The following is a 24,479-nucleotide window of genomic DNA, read 5'->3' as shown; positions in this document are numbered from 1 at the left end:
ACAAGCAAACACCAGAAGCATAATGCATTAGAGTGTAAGGACTATCTGATTTAGACATTAAGTATCTGGGTTCAAATCCTGACTGTGCCACTTACCACCTGTGTGGTATGTCACTTCTCTAAGACTTAGCTTCTTCAACTATAAAATGAGGGAGTTGGATGGGATGACCTCAATGTTTCTCTGTAGTTCTAAATCTTTGATGCCATGATCTGACACTCTGTAGACCTGAATTTGCATCTCAGTTATGAGATTTTCCAGCTGTGGTACTACATGGAGGTCAATTAATGTATTGGAGTTTTAGTCTCTTCCTCTGTGAAGGGAGGATAATATTTTTACTGGATGTTTCTCAAGTTTATTGGGAAAATAGATTGCAAATCTTCCCCCTTCCTACCTTTCCAATCCACTTGCCCATTACTGTCATCCATTCTCACTATGGTCCAGTCAAACTGACATTCTTGCTGTTCCTCAGACAAAGCAGTCCATCTCATACCATGGTGCCTTTGCATTTATATATTTCTCCATGTTTGATATGATTTTCCACCACATTCCTGCCTCCTGAAATTCCTGATTTCTTTCAAGGCTCAGCTCAAGCACCTTGTATTGGGGGAGTACTTTCATGGTTTCACGAGCTGCTCATGCCTTTCTATTCCAAGGTTGCCGTGTATCTGATTTCTGTATGTTTCATGTGTGTGTGTATATTTAGTTATATATCAGCACGTATATATATATATATGTATATATATGCATAAGAGTATATGTATTTATGTTCATATATGCATATATATGTATGCATATATATATATACATAAACAGAAACAGAAACATATGCACATATGTTCTTTTAAATTCACATATATGGTCCTTGTTTTCATATTCACCACACTTAGAAAAATGCTTGCCTGGTACATGATGGGTAATTAATAAACACTTTTTAATTGATTGATGACTGTGAATTAAGGTATCTCTGGCTTTATATACACACATACACACAAACATACACACATGCATATGCACATACAAATATATAACTGAGAGAGTGTGGTATAAGGGATAGCTGGTCTCAAAGTCAAGAAGATCTAGGTTAAGAACCGCATCTCACACATATATTGCTGTATGACCCTGTGTAAGTTATTCACATCTTTTTCCTTTATGGAGCTCTAAAACTACAAGATGAAAAAATGCTGCTGTCTGTTAGTAGCAGAAATATCCTTACCTAGGAGTTCCATATAATCATTAAAATAACAGGTTAAGTTCCTTTCCATAAACATATCTATATCTGAAAACATTTAAAATATGCTTTCAAATGAGCATATGGAAAATATTGTTTCATCCCATGGTTTGTCAAACATAAATATTTGTAAAACTAAGATGTTACCCACAATTCAAAACCTCCATGTAGAGTATGATATATCATCATCATCATCATCATCATCATCATCATCATCATCATCATAGTGTTATGCTGGTTATCTCATCCCATTTTACTCTATTTTTAAAATAGTATTGAAGTCTTTGTCTCATTAAATTTCTGATGGTCAAAGTTTTGAATAAAATATTTATTCTGTTTACAGCAATAGCAGAGAGGTTCTCCTCAAAGCCCTACATTGACAGGGGCTGTACTCAAATGCCAGAGAAGAAATAAAAAATCAAGCAGAAACTAGAAGAAAAAGGAAGAATTTGCCATTTGACTTTACAAAATAAAGTGATTATTCATCAAAAAGGTTTCAAAATGTTTATTTCTTACATCAGAGCAAGATTTTGGGGGAAGTTCAAGGACAAAAAATTTATTAGAAGTCTATGAATATTCATTCTTTTTGATGTATAGTTTACCTTTTTTAGAATTTTTTCTTGTTTTTATTAATACCATTTGTTATATATGAATTCGTTTCTGAATATAAGCACCCGGTCCCCTATCTACTGGGAAATCCCTTGTCACAAAGAATAAAAAAAGAAAGATAAAAAAGGCAGTTCAGGAAAACAAATCAACATACTCACCAAGCCTGAGGCTGCATGTCATATTCCATATCCATAGTTCCCCACTTCTGTAATGAAAACAGGGTAGTATATTTTAAAAAGCTTTCTTGGTGTCTGTCAAATTTGGTCATTATAATGGCATAGGATTCAGGCTTTTTTCCTTCTTTCTTTTCTTCCTTTCTTTCTCCCTCCCTCCCACCTTCTTGCTCTCCTTTTCTTCTTCCCCACCTCCTCCTGACCACGCCATACCACCCCTACCCCAGTCACTACAGTAAGCATCAGTGATTTAATTTGACCTCTCAGATCAAATATATAATAATTTTTTTGGCTTTTAAACTATTTCACAACCTGGATCCTGTCTATTTTCCAGTTTTCTTATAACATGCTCCCCTTCATGTACTCTCCACTCCAGTGACACAGCTCTCCTTTTTCTTCTTTCCATGAGAAACTCCATCTGCCAAATCTACACACCTTTGCTGGTTATCTCATATCTACATCATGCCTGCAATTATCTTCTTGCACAACTCATGGCTTCCAAAGTATCTAAAAAACTCTAAGGAATTTTAGCTAAAACTGCATCTTCTTCAAGAAGCCTTGCCCAATATCATTTAATACTAATACCTTCCCTCTAATGATTATATATAGTTTATCTTGTATAGATCTTGTTTGTACATAGTGGTTTGCAGGTCTCCCTCATTTAATTGTGAGTTCTTGGGATGCACGGACTATATTTTGTTTTTTCTCTGAATTTCCAATACTTAGCAGAGTTCCTGACACATAGTAGGTGTTTTATACATGCTTGCTAACTCAACATGACTTGAACCTTAGAGCCATTCTCCATGTCTAGTGAACTCCTACTTCCTGTTCATCTAATTGCTGTGATTCAGAACTAGTTTCAAAACTTTCTACCATTCTCAGTCCAAGTCTTTCTTAGTTCCTAACTTCAGTTGCCTTCCCTTTCCAATCTGCCTCCAGGAAACTTTTTCCAGTGTCAGCTAATGTCTATCCATTCTAGATCCTTACATTCCTGCCATCCTCTAATGTTCAGTGAAAGCTAGCTTTCTCCAGAAAATCCCAAACCTTGTGACTCCTTCTCCAAGTTTGGTTCCTCTTTTGAATCCAAACGAACCAATCCAGAGCACTCCAAAAAAGCATTTGTTAAATGTTTAATATATGAATGGTACCAGGTAATTAAGAAATCAAGTGCCTTTGATTAAGTCTTGCTAGGTGTGAAGCCCCAGGCCCACACCCTTTTGTTGATTAGGTGTTGAGCATTCCAGACCAAAGAAGGGCATATAAACTCAGAGGTTAGCATTTTGTGTGGGAATTTTACTCACTGGAAGAGTGTCCTGTGGCCATACAATCTAAATAGCCATGGATCCTGGAACAAATAGAGGCATCATACATCATGAAGCAATTAGGGAACTAAAGCATAGAATTCACAGCATAACAGAACATATCATACAGTGTCATTCCCCAAAATAGTTGTTTAAAATAAAAGCACCATCCACCCTGAGGTCACAGCAACTTACAATCTTCTTTAGTAAATATAGCGTGTCCAAGAAAAGTCCTTCTTGAGGGTGTGTCCTTCTCCACACACTGCCATTGCAGGCTTCCTCCCAATATCCTGAGTTACCAGCATGCTTTGATTAGCAAAGTCCCATCACAGACAGAAAAGTCCAAATAAAGTTCTCATGGGAATGTGTCCTTCTCCCCACACTGCTCCAGTTCTCCACTTCCAAGTCCTGATGGGCAGCTGGGTAACAAAGGGTGGGGTCCTGGGGGGTACACAGCACTTTCCCCCACCAACCAGAGACAACTCCACCCTCCCCCTGGTTCTCAAACTGTCCCGGGGAAGGCAGTAAAAAGCACATAGCACTTTGCTGCAAAGTTTTTATCTTGTCCCGGGGCTGAATTCTGAGCTCCCGGGTTTCTGGTCATCCAACAAGAGCCTGTGCTCCTGGCTTCTGCCCGAATCCTGATGCAGGCAACTCAATGATTTTCATCTCACCTTTCCAAAGTTCTCACACAGGCAGACCTCTACTCTGGCTGGGTCAGTATTTGGTCAACTGTCCACTTGTTGTCTCACCTCACCAACTGCTCCTACGGAGGCAGCACAAAGGCCTTTTTCCACTCCTTCTCTCAAGTCTGTACTAAGGCAGTTCTCCACTCCTGTTTCAAGTCTCCATTTACAATACAATCTCAGGACATTCACCCCTCCAGCACAGTCTGGAGCTGGACCAGTCCACTCAAGCCCTGGCTCTGGCCATCTCCACCTACCCCAAGCCTCTGCTTGTTTTTCTCCCATAGTCACTGCTCTGGCCTGTCTCTTCCCAAGTGCTACTTGGATAGGGAGGGGGAAGGAAAGGTCATCGCCCAGGGCCCCTGCTCTGGGCTTCTGGGAAACTACTTCCATCACTGCTACTTGCCTGTTCTACTTCATACCTCTGCTGCTCCTGGGGCTCCACAGAACCATAACCACCACAAGTACAAAGAGCAGCCCAATAACTTGGAAACATTCCACCACTATCCCAGTACCCTAAAACTCTATACTTTCCTTTTAAACTGCAGAACATGCTGACTATGCCATTTTATTACAATGATATTGCTAGAAGCTGCTGTGGCTGTGTAAGACTAACAACAATGGCACACGGGAGGGCTGCTACCACAGGTTCTTTGATCTACTTTCCTAAAGAAAGCAACTTTTAGGGGTTAACAATCTCAATTTAATCAAACATACATATATCATTCACTTAGTTAAGGGGGAAAAGCCAGCATCCTGAACTTCAGAGCAAATACAAACAAAAATCACAAACAGAGACAGTGTAAACAGAGCAAACACACACAGTTATCAACAGACAGGCCTTTAGCTGCCTGAGCAAATAATTCCAGAGATACCAGAGAGAGAGGCACTAACATCTGGGTTTTCAAAGCTGGAGGGCTCCAGTGGCTACCCAGAGTCTAGTCTGGTCAAATCACATGACAGTCTTTCAGTGAGTGAGAGCCCCAAACAAAATGCTAACCTCTGAGCTTGTATACCCTTCTTAGGGCCAGAGGCTCCACACCTAATCAGCAAAATGGTGTGGGTCTGGGGCTTCACACCTAGGTAGCAAAAGGGTGTGGACATGGGGCTTCACACCTAGCGTGTCCAAGAAAAGTCCTTCTTGAGCAAGACTTACTAAAAGACACTTGATTGCTTTAGCATTCTAAAAGAGAAAACAGTGAAAAAAAGTCCCACCTTAATTACCATTACATTTGGAGAGGTAAAGGGAAAGAGAGACTGAAATTCAGGATAGGGGGCAGCCTATACAAATGCACAGAGGTAGCAGGTGGAATGCTGATTTTATCAAATAGCAAGAAGGGCAGTTTAGCTAGAACATAGAATGCGTACAATAAACCTGAAAAAAAGGACTAAAGACCTATTGTCTTTATAGAGGGCCCAAACTTCCCAGGTAACTCTCCATTTTCCATCAAGGACTCTGCTTGGTTTTGACTCAATGAAAATAATGTCCCAGAGCTGGATTTTTCCTAATAGCTCACCCTTCCCCCATTCCTTTGAGCTTCCTTTTATGTATTGTCTTTCCCTGTTGGATTCTAATCTCCTTGAGGACAAGAACATTTTTCTTCTTATTTTCACAGAGCCTGGAGCATAGGAATAGCTTAATAAATGTTTATTTTATTGAATAGAGTTGAAAATGATTTTAAATGACAATTTCAATGATTTAGATTTTGCATCAGAGGCAATAGAATGCTAAAGAATTCTTTTTAGCAGTACAGCAAACAGTCTCACAAGGAAGATTATGTTGAATTTGTGAATTGAAATGTGAAGAGACTGGAATTTAGGAAACTAATTAGGGACTGTTACAATGTCCCAGGGGAGAACTTATGATGGTCTATATAATATTGAGGCCATATAACTGGAGAGAAAAGAATAAAAGTGAAGGTAGAATCCATGTAACTTTTTAGAAGTGAAATATGCTGGAGTGGAAAGAGTTGAGGATGACTCTCAGATTACAATCTAGGGTGAGAAGGATAGGAGGCATTCCCAAAAGATATAGAGACATTTGGTGTAGGAATGAGTTTATCATGGAAAGATAATGAAATTCATTTTGGACACATTAAGTTTGAGATACCTTATGGAACATCTAGTTGGAGATGTTTAAAAAGTATTTGGTGATCTGGTAGTTTGGAGCTAGATCTCAGAAGAAAGATTAGAATTGGCTATCTAGACTTAAGCAACCTCATAATTCCATTGGAAATAATTATGAATTCATAGATGTTGAGGTGATTGCCAAGACAAAATTTAGAGAAAGAAGAGGACCCAGGGGAAAAAAAACAACAAAACCACTTCTCTTATATCTCCTAACACTTAATGTCATCAGAAGAAAGTAACACATTTTTTAACTCAATACCAAAATTTTCAGATCCTCCCTTTATCCTTGTCTGTTAAAATACACTTGTTTAGAAAAATGCCTTTTTATATTTTATAGCTAAAGAGTTTTATGCTTGAATAATTCATTCATGTAATGAAGATTTGGTGAGTGGGGAAATTGAACAATGGAGATAAATCACATAAAGCTAATTATTTACTTTTGGGCTAGATGAGGTTGATTCTTTTAAGTGAATACCTGGTATAACTGTCAGTAATCTTCATCGGTCAGCAACTAGTTTTAAAAAATAATGATAATAGCTAGCATTTTAAGATTTGCAAAGCTCTTTACAAGTATCTCATTTTATCCTCACAATAGGCCTGGGAGCTAGATACTAATATTATCCTATTTTAAAGTCTAGGAAATTTAGGTAGATAGAGGTTTAATGTCTACTAAGAGTCTTGCACCTAATAAGTGTAAAAGGGCCAAATTTGAACTCAGATATTCCTGGCCTTAGGTCCAGACCTTTATCTGTGGGGTTAGTGAACATTTAGGTGTAGTGCATAGGACACAGGACTTGTGATCTGAAAGATCTATGTTAACATTACAACTTAGACATATATTAGCTATGTGACTATCACTTAACCTCTGTCTGCTTCAATTTCCTTATCTACAAAAGGAGAGCTCAGACTCAATGGCATCTGTGGTCTCTCCTAGCTGTCAATCTGTGATCTTATGATCATTATATTCTTTGGGAATATGATGTTCCCATAGCATTACACTGGGAGAGTATCATACCACATCAAGTCATTAATGCTAATGGATTTTGATGATCTTGTTGGCATACACAACAACTCATTTATTTTTATAGTGCTTTAAAGTTTAAGAAGTAGTTTCCTCACATTGACTCAGTGAGGTAGGCTATATACTAGTACCTTCTCCATTTTGCCATTAGGGGAAACTAACACTTAGAAATTTTAAATCATTTGCTCAAAGACACACAACAAGCATATGATGAAACTGGGACTCAAAATTAAGTCTTCTGCATTCAAATTCAGAGATATTTCCATGATATCTCCCAGATACTATATTCATTAATACTTTCATCTATTTAATCAAACATTTATTGGCCACTGAGCAATGCTGTTTCTGGGAAGCTAGGTGGCACAAGGGATAGAGTGCAAGGTGTGAAGTCAGAAAGACCTCAGTTCAAATCTGCCTTTGAAAACTTAGTAGCTCTGTGACCCTGGACAAGTCACTGAACTCTGCTTCAGTTCCTCATCTGTAAAATGAGCAACAGAGGGGAATAACAAACTACTCCTGTATACTCGCTAAGAAAACCCAAAACAACTAAACAACAATAACAACATGAGTCTTTTCTAGGGCCTATTGTTAGGGTAAGCCCTAGTCTGCATCCTGGCTTCCTTGGAACTTATACCCTTTTAAGAGAGACATTTAATAATAGTGTCTCTAAGACCAAGAAAAGAAATTTAAGTTCTATAGGGGTTCAGAGTGGAAAGGCAAAATACTGTCTACTGATGAGTAAGGTACACTTCTAGGTACATATTCCAGAAACCAGAAACATTCACCCAGTCTTGCCTATTTTGCCTTTCTACACAAAATCAACTCTGAAAACATCAGCAAAACGTATTGATTAACATAGGCATTTGAAATATTGTCGAATGCATCTCAATTTATAGGAATGCTAGATAAATAATTCACAGATGATATGAAATACTATTGACTATTTTTCATTCCTTCCTCTTCAAATGTTAACAATGTGAAGCTCCACTTCTACTTTAACCTCATTATTCCTACTGTTTCTGAAGTTGTTCAGAACAAATCTCCAACAGGTCTACTGCTTTCCATTTTCCCCTGGCACTCATTGATGCAGAGTATTATAGTGAGTAAGTGAGTTGTTAATCAAAATATCTACATGTATGTTTGTCACTGAAGTAGTGGACTACAGTGGAAGGCATTAGGAGATGGGTTCAAATCTTGCCTCCATGCAATACTAGCTAAATGGGGCCTTGAGCAAGTCATTTAATCTATTTAAGCTTCAGTTGTCTCATAGATAAAACAGGGGTAGCAATACTTGCACTGGTGATTTTCCAAGAATGTTATGAGGCAAGTACTCTATAAGCTATAAGGTGCTATATAAAGAAGTTAGTACCATATAGCGATGCATTTCTTTGTCAGGAATGGAGTGAGACTATTCCCTGGGCCTCCCCTCTATCTTCTTCAAGCTAAATACCCTGATATTTCCCAGCATGGTAGTTGCTTCTATAGCATGCTTCTCCTAATCAAAAAGAATTGCTTTGGGCATTCGTGATTATGGGGTGCTCTTTTGTTCAGGGTGCTACCTGTGTGTTACCTCCTATCTTCTCCTACATCAAGGACACTGGTTTGTAGCCATGATTGACTTTTTTTCCTTCCTAGGGATCTCCAGTATATTTTTATATAAGTAGTCCAATATTTAAAATAAAACCGAAGGTAGAATATTATTTTTAAATCACTACACATTTTCTAACAATAACCTATTTCTTAACACTCAGGCTATGTCTATCTGATTGGAAGTGTGGGGAGGAAGAAGAGTGAAGATGAGTCATGATTTGCAGAAGTAACTAGCTGTCTCAGTTAATAAAGTATTGGGCCTGCAATCTAGAAGACCTCTGTTCAAATCCTGCTACAAATTTACTTATCCATGTGACTTTGGAAATTCACAACCTTTTTCTGCACCATTTTCCTCAAGTGTGTGATATGGATGATAACAGCAATTATTTTATAGGACTTTTATGAGAATAAAATGAGGTAACATATGTAAAGGTTTTTTGCAAATATTAAAGTGCTTTTTAAATGCTAGCTATCATCATCATCATTATTATATTTTTATCATATTTTGGGAGATAAACCACAAGTAGCTTAAAAATTGGCCTAGATGTTATTTGATAAAGCAATCAACCAGTTAAATAACTTTTAAACTCTATCATGTAGGCCTGGCAAAATTATTTAAATAATGTATACCATTCTCTGCTTGATTTTATTAGGAGAAATATAGTGATACATGAATCTTCTTTATTAAAAAAATAGTACATGACACGTGATTCCTGTTCTGTGGCACATGAGACACACAAGTCATAGTGTAAGTGTAAGTTTTAGGCTTTAGTAGCTTAAATATGTGCTCAAGAATTTTGGCACAGCTTGACTATCTCCAATTTTTTTCCAATGGCTATGATAACTCAAACTAAAATATAAATATTTTAATTTTCCAACCATTCACATTTCAGTGCATTTAAACGATAGAGTGCAAAAAATGACAATATGTAGATTATAGTAACTTAATGAGTATTTCTCCCATTCTCTGATTAAAGGAAGAAAAATCACCTGCTAGTACATAGAAACTGCAGTAATTTGGTTCCTGAGGGGGATTAGATACATGGGGAAAAAGTGCAACTCCTTTCATATTGAAATCACTAATACAAATATCATAACTTATTTAGTGTTCACCTACTCCAAGGAAGATATACTCATGAGCTTCATCAGACCAAAACAAAATAGATCGACTACAATTTTTCAAGCAATGTGAACTGTTAGTTTCACTGCTAAATAAGTCTTTTTTTTTTCCTCCTGCACACATAAAGAAAAACCCAAAAGCTATTTCTGCAACCTCATTTAATCCCTTCACTGCCTTGATAACCTACCCTATGGTATTTTATCTTTATTATGCCCATGAAAGAAAGTGCTTTGGTCTGTGATTTTAAGTGACAACAAATTGCAGCTCAAACACATATTGTAAAAAGGTAAAGCACTCTAATATGTGAAGCACAAGTTCTTGAGAGACACGAAATGGCAAAAAAGGTCTTCTTTTGTACATTTGGATTGAATTGAATACTCCCAAGCAATTGTGTTTACATCAATGTGGGAACTTCCATCCTAAGGTAATTCACAGTCCTTCCCTGCTTTGGTAGATGATATCATCAGTGACTATGGCCAAATCCACCAACACTTGGTGACCAACACTTTGGTTAAGAACATCTAGATGCTAGGATAGGCTGGTTCTCAGGCAATAGTCTGTTACTATGGTTATACCTGAATTATACCTTTCCAATTTGGGAAGGATTGTCAAAGCTTGTTGGTATGCCTTTCAACAACCTCCACACTGTTATGTGGTATCAGAACAAGACTAGAGTGAAGGTGTTATATGACATTGGCAGTATAATACAATAAAGGGGCTGAGGAGAGATGAGGAGCAAGATGCAGATGTGAGCATTTGAAGTAAAATCATTAAATAATTTTAAAGGATTTATCTAATGTTCCTTTTGTGCAGGTGGTCGTAACCTTAATCTAGTTGTTATGAGCTGTATTCACTGCCTAGCAAGGCTTAGGGACTCTTCCTCAGAATAATATTTCACATGTATATAATTAAATATATAAGATTAAAAGGAACCCAGTGGTACTGAAATACAAGTATAAGCATTTTAAAGACTCAAAATCCATTATCTCTCCCTTAATTTATCAATTTTAATTTGGATTTCTATAAGCATACTTCTACTTATGACTTAAATTAAAAATGTTTTCTTCATGTATCTGAAAATATGTGTAGCAATGACAGATGAAGAGATCAACAGTAACAAGCTCCCCCCCTATCTTAGAGCATTTAACTATTCAGATTTTTCTACATTCTACTTCTACAGGATTGAAGAATAGGCTCAGTGGGTACACACATATGCTCAAGGTCATGATGGATGAAAGTCAATCAATAATCAACCTTATGTCCTTCCTGGCCTCTGCCAATTAAAAGAATAATCCCCAAACATAATTTCCAGCTTTATCCCCCCAAAAGGTGTAAAATCTGGGATTCCCCCAATTAAATCTTGATTCTTACCTCCTCTTATAACTTTACAATTTTCTACTCTAAAATGAACACACACACACACACACACACACACACACACACACACACACACGTGAACTTCCTATATATTCCAAGAAAGTTCATATTCTGAGCAATTAAAATTTAAGTCACAAATATTGCTTACATATTTTTTATCAACTGGATCTTATATACTCTCAGTGCTCATACCTTATTACAGCTGAGTATTTTCATACTTATATGTCTTAATGAACATTATCTGATTATTTCTCAAACTTCCTCCCCTAAAAAAAACAGTTTTAATTAATAAAGAAGTTAAGCCTGCAGCACAGTAAGACCATCGATCTATACAGAATTTTTGCATTAATATGGTTACAAAAAGGTAAGCAATTCTTATAAATAAGAACAACTAAAAGCAAATGTTAGGGTGGGAAAGGAGGAACCTGTGGAAATTCAGGGATATTTTAAAAAAGCCATTATGTTTACAGTCCTGGATGGGCCAATTTATACTAAGGATCTGTCAGACAACAGAAATACGTTAGGATTGGCTGTTTATCTACTAGCCCCAATCAAACCAATGGGTAAAAAGACATCTGGCAGGGCAGGGCAAAATGATATAAAGTAGGGCAAGGCAGGGATTAGAGGAGGAAAAAGAAAAAAAATAAGAGGGCAAAGAAGGGAAGGAAATGGAAGATTACATTCTATCTGCAGGCAAAGATAACTGATGAAAATGCTACACAATGCCCATTGGTTCATAGGGAACACATATATTGGAACACAAACGGGCTGCTTTGGCCAAATTTTTTGTTGCTTATAACCAATTGACCTGACTTGCCTGCTACCTCCCAGTAGAGGTCTTACTTCTCTAAGCTGTATCACATGGGTTCAAAGCCTTCCTCATAACATTTTTTCTCTACCCTAAGAAAATTGTTTAATCTCTCTGAGCATGAGTTTCTTGTATCTAAAATTAAATTAATGATATTTTTATTCATAGGATTGTTAGGGCCAAATGATATAATTAATGTAAAGGAGTTTATATACTTTAAAAGACAATACAGTCTCAGTTTTAAGGTTCAGTACCTTAAAACTGTAGTAAGCATAAAATACTTTAAAACATTCCTTTTTTGTGATTTTCCTCAAGATGCACATAAGGCATACATATGGTTTCAAAAATCATTCCAAGGAGAAGAGGGAGAAAAGAGAATAAGCATTTATATAGCATCTAATATGTGCAAGTCACTGTGCATTACAAATATTTTCTCATTTATCTTGGCAATAACTCCACATGGCCAGGGCTATTATTAAATCTATCCCCATTTATCAGTTGAGGAAGGGAAGGGAAGGAAAAGGAAAAGAAGGGAAGGGAAGGGAAGGGAAGAGAAGGGAAGGGAATGGAAGGGAATGGAAGGGAAGGGAAGGGAAGGGAAGGGAAGAGAAATGAAAGGAAGAGAAAATATTTTCAATAGATTATTGAAATATAAGGTCAATCAGGGCACAGCAAAGATGGCTGCTGGATAACAGGGACTTGCTTAAGCTCTCCCCCAAATCCCTCCAAATACCAGTAAAAATGGCTCTAAACAAATTCTAGAGTCACAGAACCCACAAAATAACACAGGAAAACACATCTCCAGCCGAAGATGGCCTGGATGGTCACTGGGATGGGTCTATTGCGCCGTGCTGGGAGCAGAGCACAGCTCAGCTTGGGCCGTGCCAGGATAGAACAGACTGGGAGTTGGGCAAAGCATGCCTAAGGGTTATGAATCACTGAGCTGTGGCAGGTACCAGACTTCTCAACCCACAAATGCCAAAGACAGCAGAGCACAGTAGTGGGAAAACTGGTGGGTCTGGCTGAGAGAAGTACCTGGTCTAGCCCTAGCCCCTGGCGTGGCACAGGTGGCTCGGCTGCAGCAGGAAACTCTGGTGGCTGCTTCCAAAGCTGCATTGGCTGCTTCCAGAGTTCCACCTGTGACTGCTTCCAGTCCCAGGCACAGAGGGTGGGAGGAATCAAGGGGCTCATCAGAGTGGGAGTGCAGGGAGTGTTTTGCTGGTACATAGGCAGAGTTCTCTTGGTTTGCTTTGCTTGGATCTGGGTTGTGGTCCTGGATGGCAGTTCTTGGGGGTGGAGGAGCACTGGTGTGGCAGTGTGGTGACTGCTCAGTACAAGTAGCTCTGAAAACAGCAAACCAAGGTCCATAAAGCTTGGGATAAAGCACACTCCACTCTAAAGACAGTCATACCCTGACAAAAACCTTAAGGGTCAAGCAGTTGGCTAGGAACATGAGCAGGTAGCATAAAAGGACTCAGACTCAGACTATAGAATCTTATTTTGGTGACAAAGAAGACCAAAACACACAGCCAGAAGAAGTCAACAGTGTCAGAGAGCCTACATCAAAAGCCTCCAAGAAAACATGAAGTGGTCTCAGGCCATGGAAGAGCTCAAAAAGTATTTGGAAAATCAAGTGAGAGAAGTAGAGGAAAAATTGGGAAGAGAAATGAGAATGACGCAAGAAAATCATGAAAAACAAGTCAATGACTTGTTAAAGGATACCCCCCAAAATACTGGAGAAAGTAACACCTTAAAAACAGACTAATCCAAATGGCAAAAGAGCTGCAGAAAGCCAAAGAGGACAAAAATTTCTTAAAAGGCAGAATTAGTCAAATGGAAAAGCATATCCAAAAGACCCCTGAATAAAATTAGATTGGAGCAAGTGCAAGATAATGACTTTATGAGAAATTAAGAAATTATAAAACAGAACCAAAAGAATGAAAAAAAATGAAAGACAACGTGGAGTATCTCATTGAAAAATCACTGACCTGGAAAATAGATCCAGTAGAGATAATTTAAAAATTATAGGACTACCTGAAAGCCATGATCAAAAAATGAGCCCAGACATCATATTTCAAGAAATTATCAAGGAATTGCCCTGATATTCTAGAACCAGAGGTTAAAATAGGAATTGAAAGAATCCACCAATTGCCTCTTGAAAAAAATCCCAAAAAGAAAATTCCTAGGAATATTGTAGCTAAATTCCAGAATCCCAGGTCAAGGAGAAAATATTGCAAGCAGCCAGAAAGAAACAATTTGTGTACTGTGGAAACACAATCAGGATAACACAAGATTTAGCAGCTTCTACATTAAGGGATCTGAGGGACCTGGAATATGATATTCTGGAGGTCAAAGGAGATAGGATTAAAACCCAGAATCGCCTACCCAGAAAAACTGAGTATAACGCTCCAAGGCAAAATATGGATTTTCAATAAAATAGAGCACTTTCAAGCTTTCTCAAAGAAAAGACCAGAGCTGAATAGAAAATTTGACCTTCCAATACAGGAATTAAGTGAAGCATGAAAAGGTAAATGGGAAAGTGAAATCATAAGCGACTTGCTAAATTTGAACCATTTTGTTTACATTCCTACGTGGAAAGATGATATTTGTAACTCATGATACCTTTCTCAGTATTAGGGTAGTTGAAGGGAATATACATATATTTAGACAGAGGGCACAGTGTGAATTGGGTATGAAGGGTTGATATCTAAAAAGATAAAATGAAATAAAATTAAGGGGTGAGAGAGGAATATATTGAGAGAAAGAGAAAGGGAGAGATGGAATGGGGTAAATTATTTCACACCAAAGAGCCAAGAAAAAGCAATTCTATTGGAAGGGCAGAGCGGCAGATGAAAGCGAATGAGTGAATCTTGCTCTCATTAGATTTGACTTAAGGAGTTAATAACATACACACTCAATTGGGTATCTTATGCTACAGGAAAGTAGGGGGGAATGGGATAAGAGAGTGGGGATGGGGGATGGGGTCAAAAGAGAAAACTGAATAAAGGGGGACAGGATAGCAATGAGGGAAATATAGTTAGTTTTTCACAATATGATTATTATGGAAGTGTTTTGCATAAGGACACATGTGTGGCCTAGGTTGAATAGCTTGCCTTCTCAAGGAGGGTGACTGGGGAGGGAAGATGGGAGAGAATTTGGAACTCAACGTTCTAAAAACAAATGCTCAAAAAGGGTTGTTTTTATATGCAACTGAGAAATAAGGCATATAGGCAATGGGGTATAGAAATCTATCTTGCTCTACAAGAAAATAAGGGGAAAGTGGATAATGGGGGGGTGATAAAAGGGAGGGCAGACTGGGGAAAAGGGCTATTAAAATGTATGCCATCTTTGAGTGGGGATGTAGGGTAGAAATGGGGAGAAAATTTGTAACTCATAATCTTGTGGAAATAGTTGTTGAAAATTAAAAATATTAAATAATAAAAATATTAAATTAAAAAAAGAAATATAAGATCAATCAAAAGTATATCCTGGGAGGTGGAGCCAAGGTGATGGAGTAAGGCAGGGACTTGCTTGAGCTCTCCGCCACCCAAACCCTCCAAATACCTTTAAAAATTGACTCTAAAAATCTCTTGAGCAGGACAATCCACAAAAAGACAAGGTGAAACAAATATCTAGCCCAAGACAACTTGAAAGGTGAGTAGGAAAGGTCTGTTGTACCAGGGTGATAGAGGAGTACAGTCTAGCACAGGCCATGCTAGCACAGCCCCAGTCCCAGCAAACCCAGAGCAGACCTCAGGCCAACTAAGTCAGTAGCAGCAGTGGAGGTTTCCAGACCTCTTAGCCTACAGACACCAAAGACAACTTAGGAGGTCAGCAGTAGGGGTCTGTTGCAGGGTGAGAATGGAGCGCAGTTCAGCACAGGCCATGCCAGCATAAACCCCACACCAGAAAACCAGGAGGAGGCCTTGGGAATGATCAAATTTTAGTGGTAGCAGCAGTGGCCACTTCTGGAGCTCTCAGCCAATGGATTGTAAGGGGGTCAAACAGGTGGTCAGAAGCAGATTACAGGGGTCTTTTTGCTAGCACTGAAGGACTCTGTTGCTTTGCCCATACTCAGATCTGATCTGCAGTCCTAGGTGGCAATCTCAGGGCAAGGAGGAGCACTAACACAGCAAAACTTGTGGCCACAGTAGAGGAGGACCCTCCTCACAGTTCCAGGCCAGAAAAGACCGCTTGTGGTTGCTCACAGACCAGAGCACAGTCCAGGAGAGTAATAAAGACCTCTTTAGATCATATCACCTGTGAAGAATTGAAAACTTACAGGTTCCTAGAAGTATCTTTGAAAACAGCTACAAAAAAGCCCTAAAGCTTGCAACAGTGTAGCCTCCACACTGGAAACAGAAGCCTACTTCAACAGTTAAAATTCAAGTAATAGGCTGGGAAAATGAGCAACAGCTGAAAAAAAAACCCAAACTCTGACTAGTGAAAGTTACCATGGTGAGAAAGAAAAGTCAAAGCTCCTATATCCAAAGCCTCTATGAAAAATATGAATTGGTCTCAGGTAATGGAAGAGTCCAAAAAGGATTTTGAAAATCAAGTAAGAGGTGGAAGAAAAAAATGGGAAGATAAAAGACAGTGATATAAGAAAATCATGAAAAAATTAGTCAATATCTTTTTAAATGAGACCCCCCAAAACACTGATTAAAACAACACCTTAAATGACATACTAGGGCAAATGGTATAAAAGGTCCAAAAAACCAATGAAGAGAACAATGCCTTAAAAAGCAGAGTTGGCCAAGTGGAAAAGGATATCCAAAGGTTTGCTGAAGAAAATAATTCCTTAACAATTAGAATATAGCATGTAGAATCTAATGACTTTATGAGAAATAAAACAACAATAAAACAAAACCAGAAGAATATAAAAAAGAAAACAATGTGAAATATCTCATTGGAAAAACAACTGACAAGGAAAACAGATCTAGCAGAGATGATTTAAAAATTATTGGACTACCTGAAAATCAGGATAAAAAAAGTCTAGACACCATCTTTCAAGAAATGATCAAGGAAAACTGCCCTGACATTCTAGAACCAGAGGGTAAAATAGAAATTGAAAAATCCAACAATCACCTCCTAAAAAGAGATCACAAAATGATAACTGGAAGAAATGTTAGAGCCAAAATCCAGAATTCTCAGGTCTAGGGGAAAATATTGAAAGCATACAGAAACAATTAAAGTATTGTGGAGCCACAGTCGGGATAACACAAGATTTAGCAGTTTCTACATTAAAGTGTCAGAGGGCTTGGAATATGATATTACAGAGGGCAAAGGAGCTAGGAATACAACCAAGAATCACCTACCCAGAAAAACTGGGAATAATCCTTTATGGAAAAAAATGTACATACGATGAGAAAGAGGATTTTCAAGAATTCTTGATGAAACCAGAGTTGAATAGAAAATTTGACTTTCAAATACCAGACTCAAGAAGCATGAGAAGGTAAACAGTAAATGGAAATCATAAGGGATTTAAGAGTTTTAAACTGTTTACATTCCTATATGGGAAGATGATATTTATAACTCATAAGATCTTTCTCATTACTAGGGTATTTAGAAGGAATTTCTCTCTCTCTCTCTCTCTCTCCTCTCTCTCTCTCTCTCTCTCTCTCTGTATATATATATATATATATATATATATATATATATATATATATATATATATATATATATATATATATATGTGTGTGTGTGTGTGTGTGTGTGTGTGTGTGTGTGTGTATACATATATACATATATATATATATATACACATACATATATATGTTCAAGTGTGAGCTAAATATGAAAGGATGATATGTAAAAAAATAAAGAGATGAGAAAGGAATGTATTGGGAGAAAGAGAGAGGTAGAATATGGGGTAAATTTTCTCACATAAAAGACTCAAGATGTACCTTTTAAAGTGGAGAAAAAGAGGAGGGAAGTGAGGGGGACTGAATGAACCTTACTGTCATAAAAATTAGATCAAAGAGGAAATGATATGCTCACCCAATTGGGTAAAGAAAGCTATTTTACCCTACAGGAAAGTAGGAGGGGATGGGAATAAGAGAAAGGGGAGGGGTGATAGAGAGTGCAGAATTGGAGAAGAGGAATTCAGAAGCAAAACACTTTTGAGGAGGGACGGGGTGAAAGGAGAGAGACAACAGAATAAATGGGGTATGGGGTTAGGATGGAAGGAAGTATAGTGAGCAATAAACACATGTGAAAAAAATTTTTGAAGTAAATTTTTCCGATAAAGGCCTCTTTTCTCAAACATATAGATAGTTGAGTTAAATTCATAAAAATAGGATCCATTCCCCAACTGATAAATGATGAATAGACATGGTCAGTTTTCAGATGATATATCTATAAACATATGAAAAAGTACTTTCACTATTTGATATGCAAATTTAAATAGTTCTAACTGACAAATGTTAGAAGAGATGTGGGAAAACTGAAACATTAATGCATTGTTAGTGGAGTTGTGAAGTGATTCAACTATTGTATAGAGCAATTTGGAAGTATGCCCAAAAGGCTATAAAACCATTGACTTAGCAATATTAGGTCTGTATCCCAAAAGAGATTAATAAAAACAGAAAGAAAAATATCTATATGTACCAAAAATATTTATAGCACTTCTTTTTTGGTGGCAAAGTATTGGGAATTGAGGGGATGCCAATCAATTGGGGAATGGCTGAACAAGTTGTGGTATATAATTATGATGGAATACTATGTATTCTAAGAAATGATGAGTAGGATGCTCTCTGAAAAACTAGAAAAACTTTCATGAGCTGATGCCAAGTAACATGTATTTTGTACATAGTAATAGCATTATTGTAAGATGATCAGTTGTGAATGACTTGGCTATTCTCAGCAATCCAATGGTCCAAGACAACTCTAAAGGACATATGATGAGAAAAAACTGATGAATACAGACTTAAGCTACTTTTTTAAAACTTTTTAAATTTGTCTTTTTTTTTCTTTCTAGTCTATGTTTTCTTTCACAATATGGCTATTATGGATGTGCTTTTTATTACTACACATGTATAACCTTTATCTGCTAGCATTCTCAGTGGTGGGGAGGGGGCAGGGGAAGCAAGGAAGAGAATTTCGAACTCGCTTTATAAACAAATGTTAAAAATTGTTTTTATCTATAAGTGGGGGAAAATAAATTTTAAAAAATGATCCCAGACAAGATTTCAAATATATCTTCTCCTATCATGTATGCACTCCTGGAAGTGCTACTCTAATCAGTATATTTAGTAGTAAGCATTTATTAATCATTTTCTGTGTCCCAGTCATTTTGCTAAGCCCTGGGGGCAGAAAGAAAGGCAAAAAAATCCTTTCCTCAAGGAGCTCCCATTCTAATGAAGAAGAGACATGTATATACTTAGTGCAAATCAAGTTACATACAAAATAAATTGGAAGTAATCATGGACGGAAGGCACTAGCAGTAAGGAAGACCAGTAAAGTCTTCTAATAGAACATTTGTTGTCTATAAGTCAGCATCTAATAACATAGCTCACAAAGCTCAGCACTGTATTTACTTTTAGCAATCAACTAGATGACATCTAAATTTTTTAAAGATGAAAAAAGGCATTTAATCAAATAGCAAACTGACAAAAATAGAGAGCCCTATGCTTATATAGGTTTTACTATCCTGTTTATTACCCTATTACCAAGGCAGAGGGGCACAAACACAAAGAATTCAAGTGTCAGTGAATCTGCTAATTTGCAAAAATAAGGAGATTCTATAGCTAGGACACAATCACGTAAAGAAAACACGTAGAGGAAGTAGGTTCCCAGATGACACTCAAGGACAGATCAATTAATATTTCTAACAATCCAGAGATATTGATGTTCTCACTATGTCTTCATACTTCCCTCTGTTGCTCTCTGATTTTTGTGACTCTGTTCTCTGTTGGGTCTCATGTGCTATCTAGGCTGGACATTCATGGTAACTGATCTGCACTCTGCTACAATTTACTGGACTTGCACTGAGAAAGGCTTTTTACTCCCATCTGCTAAGCTGTGGTTCAAATGCTAAACATACACTTGCCTAAAAGACTGTTTTATGAAGAACTCACACAGGGCTGTGTTTACATGGTGGTCAAAAGAAGTGATACAAGGACACTTTCAAGGTCTCTCTTAAGAACTTTGTAATTGATTATGTAACATGGGCGATACTAGCACACAACCACTCAGTATGGCATGAACTCATCGGAGAAGGTGCTGTGCTCTATGAACAAAGCACAAATGAAGTAACTCAAAAGAAACAGGAGACGTGCAAACTTAGAGAATCTACCCCAAATGTTCACATGGACTATTTGTGCCCAACCTGCAGTAGAGTATTGCAAGCTCGTATTGGTCTAATCAATTATGGTCAGACACATTGTAACTTGTCATTCTGGTCCTCTTTGAGAATGAAGCAATTAACCAGTTTTTCAGAAAACCTCTGTTGACAAGGGCAAGCTGAGTTCTTTCAATGAATGGCTATTGGGTCTGTGTGCAACCATACAAAGCTAAGGGCCATCAATAAGAGAAAACTAGACTAATTCTAATTATCATTTTTATCATTATTATTGTAATTCATCTTTTAAATTATTTGAACGTCATTTCCTTTCATAAGTTGTTTTTTTGGAGAGGGGTGGACAGCAGAAATACTTAAATGGATTAATTCGAAGAAATTTTAAAATAATGTTGATCATTCTCAGTTGGTGTGTTTAATCCCAATCATACAATTAACAGATACCATATTATACATATGAATTCTTACTCTGTATATGTACAATTATTATTTTTTTACTTGAACATGCATCAACACATACACATAGATGTTTGTGTGTGTGGGTGTATATAAATGAATGAATATGTATGCATATGTATATATGCATTTTCCATATACAGAAACAAATAGAACAAAAAGAATTATAAATGCAACCTTAAATCTCAGTTACAAAGAGCTTGGATTTAAAGTGGAGAAATTTGTCAGTAAGTTCCACCGTTGTCCTGCCTTTCTGTTTCCCTTTGAATTTCCTTTGTTGAGATGTTTCAGTAACTCTCTTTTCATTGTTTCCTTTTATCCCTATATCATTGTCACTAGACTTTCTCCCTCCAACCTCCCCTTCCCCCATAGTTAAAAAAAAACAAAGAAACTTCTTTTTCACTGGAGCACAGTCAAGGAAAACTAAGTCTTCATATTATCCATATTTCAAAATGTATACCTTATTCTACAGAATTAGCCCATCCTTTGGAATATCTCATTTTTTCTGATGTAAAAATTCATGCTTTTGTTTTCAATTTTGATTGCTTTTTATTGATGGCTTTTATAAAAAAAATAACAAAATGTGGTTGCAATGAAAGGAGAAGCTCTTTAATCTGTGGATCATTGACACAATAGGCTATAATGATTCCCAAATAGCACTTACTTCCACTGAACAAAGAAGAGTAATTATCTTATAATTCATCTTACTCTATCTTGAAATCAAATCCATTTCTTTCTCTATATTCTATATTTTCAAAATTGAAAAAAAATACAGCAGTAGAAAATTAGCATGATTGGGAGAGACATCAGGGTCATAAGAAGAATAGTTCTCTAGGGGGCAAATGCTTTTGTTCCAGAATTCTATTCCATTTAGACTTAAGCACACCCAAACCAAAACTTTTGCATAACACATTTCCTGGGCAAGACAATAAGCTTTTAATAGGAAATTTCCCTATTAGGATTTCTCTGAGACATTTTAAATATTAGCTGTTGACTACTAAAAAATGGCGTACATGGAATTTGTTGTTTGTATCCTTGTATATTCTGGGATTTGTGATGTTTTCTTACTGTAGATAAACATGCAACACTACTTTCAGATTTAAAAAAAAATGCTTTCTACTTTATCATGACCTAAAATTTCTTTACATTGGAATTGGAGTTTTGGTTGTTGTTCAGATCCAGCTCTATAGGGGTTATAAAGTAAGGAATTAGAGCCATATACTTCTATCTTATTTTTTAATTCATTTTTTAAATATAAAAAGCACGTAAATCACTCAAAGGAATTATCAAGTCAAAAATCATTTATAGCAGATGCTAAAATCTGAAATGGATTCCCTTAGTGCAATATGACAATTTACATTGAATAGGATAGATGTAAAATATGTTTATCCCTTTGAATATTTAATATATGTAAGCATATACAGAAATATGAATATGCATATATTTGTATATATTGTGCAGCTTTTATCACCACAATCAACTTTATACATTTTTACTTCATAACAGCTTGCTTGATATAAGTAGAAATTGTTCTTCACAGAACAGAAAAATTCTTCTCAAAAATTAAATTTTAAAATTCATGTCAACACATAGCCACCAAATCATCCATAAGTTGTCTATTTTGTTGTTAACTGTACTACTAATTAAAGAAGTAACAAGATATAGAAGAAAGAGAGATGGCTTTGGCATCAAGAAAATCGGGGTTCAAGTCTTGCCTTTGATACATGCTAGCTGTCTGCCTATGACGTCATCATCATCATCATTAATATAGTGCTTACTACTAAGCACCCCTAATTATTATATGATTTGATCTTTACAATGACCCTGGGAAGTAGGTGCTTTTATTATTCCTTTTTTTATAGATCAGGAAAAAGAGGCAAACAGAGATTAAGTGATTTGCCCAGGGTCACACAGCTAGTTAAGTGTCAGAGGCTGGATTTGAACTCTAGGCTCTGCACTCTCTCTGCTCTGCCAACTACCTGCCAGAGATATGAATTAACTTCTCAGTGCTACCCTGCCATATCCCCCCATGCTTTTAAATCCACTCCCCCTAGCCATTTCTAAAACTCTAAGTTACAGACCAGTTGTCCATCAGTATTGGTGGTTGTAGTTTTCAATCTAGTAGCTACCAGGGGTGGGCTAAAGCAAGATCCTCCCAGCCCTGGACAATGTTGCTAAATTTTCAGTAAAATGATTTATACCTCCCAAAGCAAATGCTACAAATCAGGGCTTGATTTGTTGTTTTTTTGATTTTCTAGACTTCAGAAATTTATGGAGAAAATGTTAATAATGCAGATTAAACTTAAAAGTGTGTCAGATATACATTTTTGTTGTTGAGATGGTTGTTAAACATTTAACATAATATTGCTGGGAGAGTCTTACCTCAATGAAATTATAGGTTCAAACAAACAAGCAAAGAATTAATATTATACAAATATGCCAAAAGGATTAGTTCTATAAATAAGACTTAAGCTGTTCATATTATTGTCATTTTCTAAACCATGACCTAAATACCTAATAAGAGCAAAAGTCATCCTGGAACTAGAAACAACACACACATGATATTATATGAGCAAGCTAGTATCAGAAGACATTCGAACATTGCTACAATGTTTGGGATGAGGTCTTTGAAACTCAATTTATCTACAGGAAACAAGCCTGGAAACACAGATAGATTGTTCAATACTCTAACAAAGTCTTTGGAATCTGAGTTGGAGGACAGTGCAATATCCTTCAGTTAAGAGATATTTATGGTTTTTGTGGCATAGATTCCTTTGGTAATCTGATAAAGTCTTTGAATCCTTTCAACATAATGTTTTGAAATGCGTAAGATAAAATACATAAGGTTAAATACACACATGTGTATATATGTATATATATATATATAAGTACATATATGTATACATATGTGTGTATATACATATACATATACATATATATATATATATATATAGAGAGAGAGAGAGAGAGAGAGAGAGAGAGACAGAGAGACAGAGAAACAGAGTAAGAGAGACAGAGAAGAGAGACAGAAAGACAGAGAGAGAGAGAGAGAGAGAGAGAGAGAGAGAGAGAGAGAGAGAGAGAGAGAGAGAGAGAGAGAGAGAGAGAGAGAGAGAGAGATTCATGCATTTTAAGTATATCTGACTCTTCAAAAGTCCATTCAGGGTTTTCCTGGTAAAGATATTAGAGTAGTTTGCCATTTCTTTCCCCAGCTCATTTTACAGACAAGGAAGGTGAAGTGAACAGGGTTAAGTGACTTGCATAGGGTCACAAAGTTAGTAAGTGTTGTAGGCCAGTTTGTACTCAGGTTTTCCTGACTCCAAGCCCAGTGCTCTATCTACTGGGCCACCTAGCTGACAGACATAGACACACACACACGCATATGTATGTAGATGTGTGTTTGTGTGTGTGTGTGTGTGTATTGCATTTTGCTATAATTAGTTTCGTCTTTGAGTGTGTACACACAAAAATATAAGAGATTATATACAATAGGGGAGAAAAAGCTCTGAACTAAAATCCCCTTTAAGATATGCTTCACCATGAAAGAAAACATATTGCTATATAAAGAAAATAGTACGGGAAAAGAAATAGTTTTTTTTTCTAATTTGAAAAATTTGGCCAAAAAGACAATCAAGCATTTTATACTAAATAAATTATTATTAAACACGGCAATGTGTTGGG

Source organism: Trichosurus vulpecula, chromosome 6, assembly GCF_011100635.1.
Source record: "Trichosurus vulpecula isolate mTriVul1 chromosome 6, mTriVul1.pri, whole genome shotgun sequence".
Taxonomy (NCBI): domain Eukaryota; kingdom Metazoa; phylum Chordata; class Mammalia; order Diprotodontia; family Phalangeridae; genus Trichosurus; species Trichosurus vulpecula.
This window is presented reverse-complemented; position numbering follows the sequence as displayed.